Source organism: Python bivittatus, unplaced genomic scaffold (genome assembly GCF_059951505.1).
Source record: "Python bivittatus isolate LINGU-HERP-01145 unplaced genomic scaffold, Pbiv_v1 ctg000350_np1212, whole genome shotgun sequence".
NCBI lineage: Eukaryota > Metazoa > Chordata > Lepidosauria > Squamata > Pythonidae > Python > Python bivittatus.
The window spans coordinates 32,954,671-32,967,632 of NW_028277074.1; the positions used below are offsets into that span (position 1 = coordinate 32,954,671).

Below are 12,962 nucleotides of genomic sequence, written 5' to 3' on the forward strand. Positions count from 1 at the left end.
GACTTTAATTAATGCTTTTTGCAAAGGCACAAGACCACATTTTTATAGTCTCAGGAGTGATGACAGGTAGAACATATCTTTGATATATAAACATGCATTCATTTCAATCCTTAATAACTTAAGTAAGTTGGTTAGCAGTCTTCTGGTACAGATCCCCAAAAGTCATAATTGAATCAGGGCACAAACTAATGGACTGTAAGAATCTGACAAATCTGGTTTGTGATAAATATTCTTAGGACCTGGTACTGTATGTACACTGAAGAACAACAAATAGAATTCAGAATCTGTAACAAAAGTTCTTTGTACTGACATCTCTGGTTATAATATGCAACAGAACAGAAAACAAAGACCAATAACAGCATTATTTAAGTGCATGTCTTCACAAGACAACAATTCTATGGTGAGATAACATCACAAAATAAACAAGACTGAATTAGTATTGCAAGCTTTTTTTCATGTTAACTTATGTGAAGTGGTTTTAATAAATTGCTTAGATAAATTAAAATTAAAGGCCATTTTACATGTCACAGAACTTCATGAGTTTTTGAGAATGTATGCAGTTTGAAATGTGTAGGAGGATGGGGCCATATACACTGGTCTGATCTACACAACCTCACATTACCCCTGCCCTACACCTCCTTGTCCTTTTTGTATTAAAGTGCAACACTCTGTGTCGTCCTGGATAAAGCAGGGTAACCAATTTCCTCTAGCGTATCAATTCAGCTTGTACGTATATCTAAATTAGAGTTCTAACTTACAAGTGCTTATCAGTTACTGCGATATATGGACAAAATGTAAGGGAAGGAAATATGGCCTTTTATGTACTTCCTCAATTCTTGCTTTTCTGAGTTGATAAAATCAAATAGCTGCTTGAGCAACTGGAATCAGAAAACAGTCTGTCTCAAACACTCTTTGGATGGATGTACCAATAAGTATTGTCTTGTTCCAAATACTTCTTTCCTGGGTGGGGTGGCAAAACAATTGCCCTATATCTCTGGGCATTATTTCATTAAACTCAAATATATCTATTACAAACTAGTTTTAGCACAGAAGCTAAGTTTCATGACTGATAATCTGTAGCAGGAAAGGAGAAAAAGGGGGATCCTATTAACTGGTCTGGATTTTTTAGTGGTTTTCAACTACATCTACCATTGTATCTTTCTAGACAGACTTTGAATTTGGGAAGGAGTTCCCTTAAAATTATAGAATTTGGCCTTTTTTACCTTAGAAAAAAAGGCAAGCAAAGGAAAAACTCCTAAAGGTATAAAATTATGCATGGAATAGAAACTAGGTTTATCTCTCACACATACAATATTAGAACTGGGGTCAGCCGCAGCTAAATACATGAAGTTACAGCACCTGTAAAAGGAAGTATGTCTTTATACACTGAATACTGTGATTATGATAAGTAATTTAGATGTTGTTAAAAGAAGACTAGACAATTATTTGGAGGAGATGGTTTAGAAGTTTGATTACCACCCAAATTAAAGATAAACTGCCTGAAATTCCAGTTGCTGGGGAGCAAGAAAACTATTGCCTACATATATTGCTTAGAGCATCTTGGATGCATCTGGCTAGCCACTATGTAACAAAGAATGCTGGACTCACAAGCCTCTGGCCTCATCTATCACATTCCTCTGATATTCTTATGAATAAGATCATATTGTATTTGAGATGCTACTGAAAAGACCTCATTCAAGATGGTGCTGAAGAATTTCTCCTCAGTCCTACAGTACTAATATTATGACACCTTCATGCTTCCATCTTGCCTTTTAATGTTTTTTTCAAAGCTGAGCGATAGGTTAGTCTGAATTTCTGATTCGGATATATAATCCTTCTCCCCCCGCCCCCACATAAAAAACCTCACACACCTACTCTTAACTTTGATATTATTCAGGTGAAGAAATAAAGAGATAATGATTTTTTTACTGATTGAAGTGTTTTGTCACGTAACAACTCACTCACTGAAGGCCCACTGCCACAGAGTACCTTTCATCCACTAAGAGTCCATCCAGTCCTTACAGATAAAATTCAGTTCAGACTACATGTACCTACTTTTCAAGCCTAATACTGATCATGACCTTAAATGATTGGGGGAATGTCTTGTATAACAGTTTGTGCAGAGATCTTACTCTGGGTATTTCTGCCAAAATGAAGCAATTAATGCAACAATTATTTTAACAAATACTGTATAAGAATGTGCAAATGATATAAAATAAGACCACATTTGTATGTGAAAAGTATGTCTATACCAGGAAATTGGAGATATTTCTTTCATGCTTGTTTAACTCCAGACTATTAAGCACCAAATATAAGTCTAGAAGTTGATTCTTTTCTCATAGCTAAAAGGTAGATAAATAAACAGGTAACTATTGCTCTAGGTAAATGTACCACTGCTTTCCCTCTTCAGGCCAGAGTTGAAATGGAATCCTTTGCAGCTAAGGAACAATTCAAAAATACAGAAATACTTGTCCCCAGGTTCTGAAACATTGGGATGTGGTATCTTTTGCTCCTCCCTCAAGTCCTGCTGTGCTGCATCACTGGGGTACTGGCTGTGGTATCCCTAGGAGAGATGAGGAAAAAGTGCTGGGAGTGTATGTCAAGAGTATATAATACCATTAGGGTTACCAATGGCATGAACATCATCCCAGCTACCCAGGTAAAAGCAAGCAGGCACCTATATTGGGCAACAGCACTATAGGAAGATGCTGAAGATGGAATATCACTTTTAATAACAACGGCAAAGACATCATTTCATACTGTGTGGGAAAAAGCTACTGTATTTTAACAAGAAGACCACATAAATAAAAATATAAAATGACAATAATATATTTTGGATGTCAGATTATACAGCATTCGACATGCTACTGAGGAAGAACTGACGATCTTTTGGCATACTAATGGTATTTATGATGTGGCTTACAGACATCTGTAAACAATGCCTTTGAGATGTCCAGCTGCTGATGCTGTCAAGCAGAGAAAGAAATCTGAAGCTGCAAAGACAGAATTACAGTGGAAACATGGAACATAAGAAAGATGAACGTGTGAAAGCTCAACATGTGACTTGATTACACACTGACATTTTAGGCATCAGCAAATTGAAATGGACTGGTAATGGACAATTTCAGTCAGAAGATCATACTGTTTATTATTTATGACATGATTTTAAAAATAAGTGCTGTTTTCATAGTTAGGAAGGATAAAAGCAAGGACAGTACTTGGTTACAAATCAATAATAGAAATTAGACTTTATGGACAACCCTTGAATGTGATGGCAATCCAAGTTTATGTTCCAAACTCTGATGCAGAAGAAGAGAAAGTTGACCAGTTTTATCATAAAGGTAAATCTAAGATTGACAAAACATCCAAGCAAGATGTGCTGCTTGTGATTGGAGACTGGAATGCCAAAGTTGAAAATATTAAGGATAAAAACACAGCTGGACTGTGTGGCCTAGAAAACCAGAATGGAGCAGGATCAATCTGATCAATTTCTGCCAATCCAATGATTTCTTCATTGCTAATGCAGTCATCCAACAATCAAAATAACACCTTTATGTATAGCCATCACTAGATGCTGTACACAGACATCAAATAGACTATTACTGGTTCAAGAAGGTAGAAGAGCTCAGTTATAACAACAAAGGACTGGTCAAGGACTGACTGTGGAACAGATCATGAACTGCTCATCTGCAAGTTTAGAGTCAGCTACAGTGGAAGAAGAAATGCAACCAGTTTCCACTATATTATCTTAAACATATGCCTGCCATTTTCAAAGGGAACATCAATATGATTATTGATCATCGTACCTTACAGTTCTGAAACTCATTAATAAGGAACCAGAAGAACTGTGGAATGAAATCAAAGTAGCTGTTAAAGATGAATATGAAAAGAGACTGCCAAAGACCAAGAAACTGAAGAAAGCAAACTGGATGCCAGAAAAACAGGGGAAATTGGCAAGAATCGAAGCCAAGACAGACAAAAATCTCAGGAAGGAACTTGCAAAGAATTTCAGAAAGTTGTTAGAAGGGACAAAAAACAATATTATAATGACATCTGTAAACAGATCGAAGATGGAAGCAGACACACACACAAAAAAATAAAAGTCTTCCAAGGTATCTCTGAACTCAGAACAAGATTCCAACCTCAAATTATTTACTTATTTATATTTCAAATTTGGACACCGCCCATCTCACGAGGCAATGACTCTGGGTGGTTTACAATAAAAACAAATAAATATTAATTAAAATACAATAAAAATAGTATAAAATACAATAAAAACCAAATGCATACATTAATAATAATACAATAACTAAATGATACAACAGAGCTGATAATAACTGATTCAAAGAATATGAAACAGTATTAACAAAGATGGAAGGAGTATACTGAAATTCTGTACAACAGAAATGTCAACATCCAAGATGTTTTAGAAGATATTCCTTACTTACAAAAACCTCTAGTACTAAAAGATGAAGTTAAAGTAGCACTCTGGTCATTACCAAGTCAGAAAGCTACAGGAATTCATGGAATATCTACAGAAATATGGCAAGGAAGAAAAGAAGAATCTGTCAAGATTCTAACCCAACTATGCCAGCCAATCTGGAGAATGACATAGTGGTTAACAGATTGGAAGAGGTGGGTCTACAACCAATACCAAAGAAAGAAGATTTAACAGTGTGAAAACAATTATACAATATTCTCCACATGCTAGCAAATTATGCTTACAATCATCCAACACAGTCTTTCCTACATGGAAAGGGAAATGCCAGATGTTCAAACTGGTTTTAAAAAAGACCAAGGAATTTGCAAACATTACTGCTGATGCATGATGGATAATTGAGAAAGTCGAATACCCCCCCCCCCAAAATCAGTATGTGCTTCATTTGTTGGTCTTTGTGCTGTTCATGACAAGCTATGGAATGTGCTTATCAAAATGGGACTCTCAGAACATCTCACTGTCTTCATGCAAAACAGGTCAGAAAGTCACAATCTGGATGGAACATGGTGAAACAAACCAGCTCCAGATCAGCAAAGGAGTGAGAAAAGGCTGTAATCTCTCCCTGTATGTATTCTATATGATGAATATACACTGAAAAAGCTAACTGGAAGATGATGAGCATGGTTTTAAAATGGAGAAGAAACATCAGTAATTTGTACTATGCTGATGACACTACTCTGATAGCTGAAAATGCAAAGGATCTGAAAGTTCCAGTAATGAACACCAAGGACTACAGTGAAAAGTGGGACTAAAATTAAATATAAAGAAGACCAAAGTAATGACAACAGGTACAACAACCAGCCTTAGAACTGACAATGAAGATACTGAGGTAGACACCATAAATCTAGGAAATTCTGCTGCCAATTCAGCAATAGCACAATATTTTTTAATATTCTGCCTTTCAAGAAATAAAGCTTGTTGGGGTAGTGAAAAGTAAGATCAACAATCATTTGTAGAATTACATTAAACGACATTTTAAAACAAAAATAACTGAAGCTTTTTTTATTTAGGTTCATAGTGTAGTAGTTTGCCTGGTACTTAAACATAGCAGTAATAACATCATGTAAATACCCCTAAAGAAATACTGGAATAGATGCAACTCTGCCTTCCTAGGATTCAGTTTAAGCATGAATTTTTAGGCTTAAATTTTAAAATAAATTTTAGGCATTTAAGTAGTACTAGATTTGTTCACTACCTTGAGTTATTTATAAAAATAATAAAGGCAGGATTAAAAAAAAATTGTTCAGATCCTTTCTGAGTTAGATTCCAGCTATCCAGGTTCTGCTTAGCTGACTGACATACAGTCTGGTTTGATTATCTGGGAGGAGTTGAACCTGTAAGTCTTAGGAAAGTAATGCAACCACCTGTTTATTAGTTCCATGTTCCTCTTGGTTGGTCAAGCCTCCAGGGAAATGACATGTGGTTGGATCTAGGCAGTGGTGAATTCATCCTTGAGTGAGGCTCCTGCCAACCTTGAAGAAGACAGTGATACAGCCCATTCTCAGGAAACTAGAACTAGAACCAATAGTACTGGATAATTTCTGAACAGCCTCCAAGAGGTTATGGAAAACATGGTTGGACTGCAGCTTCAAAAGCCTCTGGAGAAAGTGAATTATCTAGCCCTCTTTCATTTAGGTTTCAGGCCTGGTTAGAGTAGAAAGCATTGATCCCACTTGGGAAGTACCTCTGATGGAACTGGGATGGGAGAAGTGCATCCATTCTCACCATCCTTGATCTATCAGCAGCTTTCAATACCATCAATCATGGTATACACTGTGTGCACAATTATTAGGCAAGTATTTTGATCATATCATTTTTATGCATATTTTCCACCTCCAAGCTGTAGAAACCTGAATGCTTATTGGATATAAGCGTATCAGGTGATGTATATTTCTGTAATGAGGGAGGGTGTGGCCTAAGGAGATCAACACCCTATATCAAGGTGTGCATAATTATTAGGCAGCTTCTTTTCCTCAGGCAAAATGGGCCAAAAAAGAGATTTAACTGACTCTGAAAAGTCAAAAATTGTAAAAAGTCTTTCAGAGGGATGCAGCACTCTTGAAATTGCTAAGATATTGGGGCGTGACCACAGAACCATCAAACATTTTGTTGCAAATAGTCAACAGGGTCGCAAGAAACGTGTTGAGAAAAAAAGACACAAATTAATTGCCAAAGATTTGAGAAGACTCAAACTTGAAGCTACCAGGAACCCACTATCCTCCAGTGCTGTCATATTCCAGAACTGCAACCCACCTGGAGTGCCCAGAAGTACAAGGTGTGCAGTGCTCAGAGACATGGCCAAGGTAAGGAAGGCTGAAACTTGACCACCGCTGAACAAGACACATAAGTTGAAATGGCAAGATTGGGTCAAGAAATATCTGAAGACAGATTTTTCAAAGGTTTTATGGACTGATGAGAGTGACTCTTGACAGACCAGATGGATGGGTCTGTGGCTGGATCAGTAACAGGCACAGAGCTCCACTTTGACTCAGACGCCACCAAGATGGAGGTGGGGTACTGGTATGGGCTGGTATTATTACAGATGAGCTAGTTGGACCTTTTCAGGTTGAAGATGGACTCAAAATCAACTCCTAAACCTACTGCCAGTTTTTAGAAGATACTTTCTTCAAGCAGTGGTACAGGAAAAAGTCTGCATCTTTCAAGAAGACTATGATGTTTATGCAGGACAATGCTCCATCGCATGCACCGAAGTACTCCACTGCGTGGCTAGCCAGTAAAGGCCCCAAAGATATAAGAATAATGACATGGCCCTCTTCCTCACCTGACCTAAACCCTATTGAGAACTTGTGGGCCCTTCTCAAATGGGAGATTTATGGTGAAGGAAAACAGTACACCTCTCTGAACAGTGTCTGGGAGGTTGTGGTTGCTGCTGCACAAAAAGTTGATCATCAACAGATCAAGAAACTGACAGACTCCATGAATGGAAGGCTTATGACTGTTATTGCAAAGAAGGGTGGCTATACTGGTCACTGTTTTTTTGTTTGAAATGTCAGAAATGTTTATTTGTAAATTTTGAGTTGTTTGTTCATTATTCTCACTTTAACAGATGAAAATGAACAAGTGAGATGGGGGAATTTTCATTTTTCATTTAGTTGCATAATAATTCTGCACACTAATAGTTGCCCAATAGTTGTGCACACATAGATATGCTCCTAAGAAAGCCAAAACCTCACTTTTACTTTCTTAAATATTCAGGTTTGAGGTTTATTAACATTTTGGATTGACTGAGAGCACTGTAGTTGTTCAATAATGAAATTCATCCTCAAAAATACAACTTGCCTAATAATTGTGCATGCAGTGTACTTCTGGATCAACTCTGGGAGTGAGAGAGAACTCTGTCACAGACAATTCTGCAGTAATTGTCCTCTGGGTGGTTTTAGTCGGTGTTGGCTGGGGTAGATCTAATTGAAGGCCCCTGTTCTGTGGGGTGCCTCAGATGCTTTCCTCCCTTGTGGATCTATTATTTGTACTATGATGCTTGTTATTCTATATAAGCTAACCAAAGTTGCTTGACAAATAGGTAGCCTTAAAACCAAATAAACTAATACCATAATGTAATATTAAATAAATAAATAAAATGGACTTCAAACATTATAGAAGATGCCTCATATATTAGTTAAGTCAAGGGTAATTTTTTATGGTTTTCAAAGATGATTAATAGATCTTTCATGGCCAATTGATAGATATATTAAAAATAACGTCAGGCTCTTCCAGACTGTTTTTAAGTTTGAGTTATTAAAAACCTTAAGGTTTTCTGCCTTCACATACCGCCTACTTATCCAGCTGCCTAGTCTTTTTCCATGTATTAACACAAAGAAGTAATAGCCACACTGAGTTTCTGCTTTCAACACCATCAACTGAGAGGTCTTAACATGCCTCAGAGCAGTAACTTTTTCCATAATAACGGCAATTCATAAAAGTTAAATTACCTTCCTAGGATGACCTATATTTTCAGCCAACATTTATAACTATTAATTGCCACCACAGACACACTTCCTTAGAATTAATTCCATCAGCTTAGAATGAAGGTACTGAAATTTCATAGGATTAGACTGCACATAAAAAATTCAGTTATTTTATTTGATAAGTAGTAAAAACTAAGAGTAGAACTAGCACTAATCATAACACTAGTATATAAGAAACACAACATAACATTAATGGTTTAAGAAAATTTTTATATAAGACTGAGCAAAGAATTCTCCTAAATGTTTTTTTATTGATGTTAATTCAAAGACATAATTATCAAGAAATCTTGTATACTTTGTGCATAATTCTGTGCATAATCTCATTAAACAGAATTCATTGAATAAAAATGCCCAGAATTAAGCTACTTATATAAAATGCTAATTTAAAAATAAAATCTTAACCATAAAATTAATACAAAAATTGTCCCAGATAGATCAAGTGCCTTGTATTAAGTTGCAAATAAAGTAGTTTAACATAGTTGTTTATCACGAGAAAACTTCAAAACTTCTATTAGAAGTTTGGTATATGGAAGATGATATGGTCATGTAAAAAGCCTTAATCATTATAAACATAATTCAACACTTCCTTTTTTAAAGCAAGCAACAAAAATCTATTCTGAAGTACTGAAATGATCAGTAATTAAATATTACATCAATAACTAGAGAAGAAACTTTCACTTTTATCCTTTCATCTACAGAAAATCTATGTTTACCTTTCAAGGTACTTCTTCTATCCTATCTTTAGAATATGACATATTTTAACAATAGTGAATAAATTATGGTAGCAGAAAAATCAGAAATGTATGAGCGATTCAGTAACTCTCTGGAACTGATTCTAATCTGAAAAGTTGGTGCGAAATCACCACAGATTTTTAAAAATATTTCAACATAACATTTAAGAAATAATGTGAATCTGAAATTTAATATTAAGTGCAGTCTGCCCCAAATTCCACACAATTGTATCACTGATTTCAATGAACTTTAATTTGTAATGTTGGAGTTTAGACTGATCACACTAAATTGTGTTTAAGAACACAAATTCCTGAAGATAGTATCGAGAACTGCTACAATTGTTTATCTTACTAATCAAATAGCTAATTAAAGCTGCTGATTAAGTATCTGATGTGGGAGCTCTTGTTTCAAATCTGAATATATAACTAGAATAAATTAGTATCTCAACTATATCATGGAGATGGAAGATTGTTTTAGCAATAAAACTAGTGTATGTGAAAAACTTTACATATATTAGAGTATTTAATCCATATGCATAAATACAAATATTAGTTACAGAATACCTATCTGTAAAATTAGTACTGAGCACTGAAATTTATATCTCAAATAACGGGAAATTTAATTATACAATTTATCTAGGCAATTCTATGCATATTTAAGTCCCATTAAGGATTATGCTATCTCCCTAATATATGTAGAAGTTATGATAATTTGGCATATTCTTAGTGCTGTGATTCCAAATCAAAATCCTGCAAAGAACTGTTTCACATTCAAAGCCACAGGAACAAGTTTAGATTACCATTTCCTTCTTGTAACAATAAAACCATTTTATGAGAAACTGTATTTAAAAATTGCCCCGATTTTCTAACCAAAAAAAGCAGAAGGAAGAAGATAGGAAAAAAAATAAGTAGATTGCATTGACTATATTTTCTTCTTACTCAGGGACCTTATATAACCTATCACTGATTTTATTTCAACTGCTTCATTTGGAGGCAAACTTGGACACTAGCCAATAGCAACCATGCATACGTGTGCATGTTGCACTCTAATATACAGATAGAAAAAAGAGACATGTCCTGAGATACTTGGTGTGAGAGGATAAATGTGAGAAATTCTGAAAATTAATATTCAATTCAAGCATTCTTTTTCTGCTCCAGTACCTTCAGATTTAATTTTACTATCTCTGTCAAGTAATTAAACACTTGTTTTTTAAGCTACTTTTGGTTTTAAGAGATTAAATAACTGATTATAATATTTTAGACATGGTTGCATAGGTTGAGAATACTTAGCTGAGAGGAGGGATTATTTTAACTAAATAAATATAACAAATTACTAATATATTGCTGAAGCCCAGGAATGTACATATACTGCATTGTAAAATTCAGCTCTTTTCACCAGAAATAGCTCTACAGGCAAAGCAAAATTTAATTCTAAGAGCAGAATTAATAAATAGATATTTTAGTTCAAAGATATTAATGGACTACAGTGAGGTGGTCATGAAACCTGCACTTCAGAGCAAAATCAAGTGAGGGCACCATGAGGGGAATCCCTGAACCTATCTTGCTAAAGAAAATCCAAGCTTCACCCTAGGGTTTTTCCAGGATTTTGCCATCACATCTAGCTATCAGCGATGTAAAGCTGTATATATCTTTTCCTTCACTGCAACACCATAAACCTTATGCTACGAAGGAGAAGAGAAGGAGAAGAAGAGAAGGAGGAGGAGGAAGAAGAGGAAGCAGCAGCAGCAGCAGCAGCTGCTGGTAGTGAATGAACATTTCCTCCTATGAATAAATATTCCCACAGGGATTCTTGAGCCTTAGGTTGCAAGAATCTAGACCAAATAAGAGAAAGTATAACAGAAAATAAATTTGATGATGCACATCTTGGAGCCCAAATTACAGTTTTAATGAACATTGTGGGCAAGGAAACACAGAAAAATACTGTAAGTCTACAGGATCTCTGAATGCATAAAATTACTCATTCCTAACTCATGGTAGGAGGCAGGGGTTTGAAACACAAAAACTCAGAGACACATGACATACCATAAGAATACAAATAAGCGACGAGCAGCTGGGAAGGAAGAAAGGCTGTTTGAATGAGATTCTTAATCTAAAACGAGGACAGTGTCAAGCAGGCTGGCAGTCAGAAGAGATTCATTGCAACGTGAACCGGCCACTTCCTAAAATCCTCAGGACCACTTATTCACGGATGCAAGGTTTGGTCGGCTCTGGCACTCATCTACGTTGCGGGCTCTTGCTTGTGAAGGAGGGGGCGGCTATGGCAGTCGCGGGGAGACCTGAGGAAAATCCTTGTGGGAGAAGACGGCGAGGACGAGGGTCGCCAAGCAGGCTCGCGCTACGGAGGGGAGGCGGCCAGGCGAGGGGGGAGGCGAGGAGCAACAGCCGCGGCTGGCAGATGGGAGCATGCGTGTGCTAAGCGGGGGGAGCCGCGGCGGAGAAGTAGGCGGCATCTTCAAGGGCGACAGCGCTGGTACGAGGGTGGTGGGCGGCAGGTGTGGGTGGGATTTAAAAGGGGGGCGGTTACGGGAAGCGGGAGGAGGAGGAGGAGGGGGAAAGGATGACAGCAACGGGGCGAAGACTGGAGGGAGAGTGAGTGCAATGACAGGAGGGTGGCCGACAGAAGGGAGCAAGTCAAAGCCCCCATACCCTGATTCCGGCGACTCACCGGGCCTCGCACCGATCCGCGCTGCTCTTCCTGCCGTCGCTGCTGATTTCGTTATGTCCGCCCGCGACAATCCCACCAGCGCCTGCCTGCCTCCCGCTCTCACTTTCTCCGCCTCACCGCTCCCGCGTCCAGCCCTCGCCCAGACCCGCTGTCGCTTGCAACGCTTTGAGGGAGGTGTTGCTGAGTTGGGTGACTTGTTGTTGGGTTGTTGTTTTTTTGGTCACTGACACGGGCCCTCACCAATTGGAGACAAGCGCAGGGAAGAAGAGGCCACGCCTTTGTCGAAAGGGAGCCAATAGGAACATGCATTCCCCCTGCGGCATGGTGGGCCGAAGATGGGCGGGCATTAGCAGCGCCCCCGCGTCTCCATCCCGTCCTCCTGCTTGTACGCGGATTTGGGCCCGCCCACCGCGCTGCATGCGCGGGCTCGGTTGGCTCCAGGCTCCCTAACGCTGAAAGGGGCCGTCGAGGAGAAGCGGGGGTTGGCGGCGGCGGTGGCTGGAACTTGGAGGGATTGGGAAGGATAGTGGCAGAAAGTCATGACTGGGAAGTTGTAGCTGGCGTCGATGGGGGAGTGTGAATGGATCCTCAGGCGTAAGGGACCTGCACTATCGGCGATGGCTGCTGCTGTCATGACGAAGCAGCAGCTATAATACGGGCGGAAACGAGGGGTGTAGACTAATAAGATTTTGGAACTGCCTAGCCATTTATGATCAGAGAGATGTATATAATTATTTCAGTATGTCTTACGCCTTTTTTTTTTTTTTGCTTTTCTGTGCGTTCATGCTCTGAAGGAATAGAGCCAAAATGAGAAAGGCTTATGTCCCTGCTTTGACTAAATCATGGTACAGACAAACTCTGAAAATATTTTTTTTCTGCAGAGTCTTCATGTGTAATTTATCTCATCCCCAGGCCATGAGTGAGACAGGCTTAAGTAGACCCTAGCACCACCCAAAGCCACATCCAGCCTCTGGAGGTTTTGAGTGGGGTGTTCAAAGGCCTCCAAAAATAGTTAACAAATTGTAATGTTAAAGAAGAAGGTTATTAAATATATCAATAGA

At 38.1% G+C, this 12,962-nt stretch overlaps 1 protein-coding gene across 3 annotated transcripts in view; it reads right to left on the reverse strand.

Annotated features, from left to right (window-relative positions):
- Positions 1-12,112, reverse strand: part of CDKL5 (cyclin dependent kinase like 5) — a 74,767-nt gene extending 62,655 nt beyond the window's left edge. For 2 of the 3 annotated variants that reach the window (XM_088144878.1, XM_088144876.1), the window contains exon 1: positions 11,902-12,112. The gene's annotated coding sequence lies outside the window, so the exon portion shown is untranslated. Of the gene's footprint in view, positions 1-11,882 lie in introns of all 3 variants that reach the window. The other variant, XM_088144877.1, reaches the window with a different exon arrangement.
- Positions 12,113-12,962: the final 850 nt, after the last annotated feature.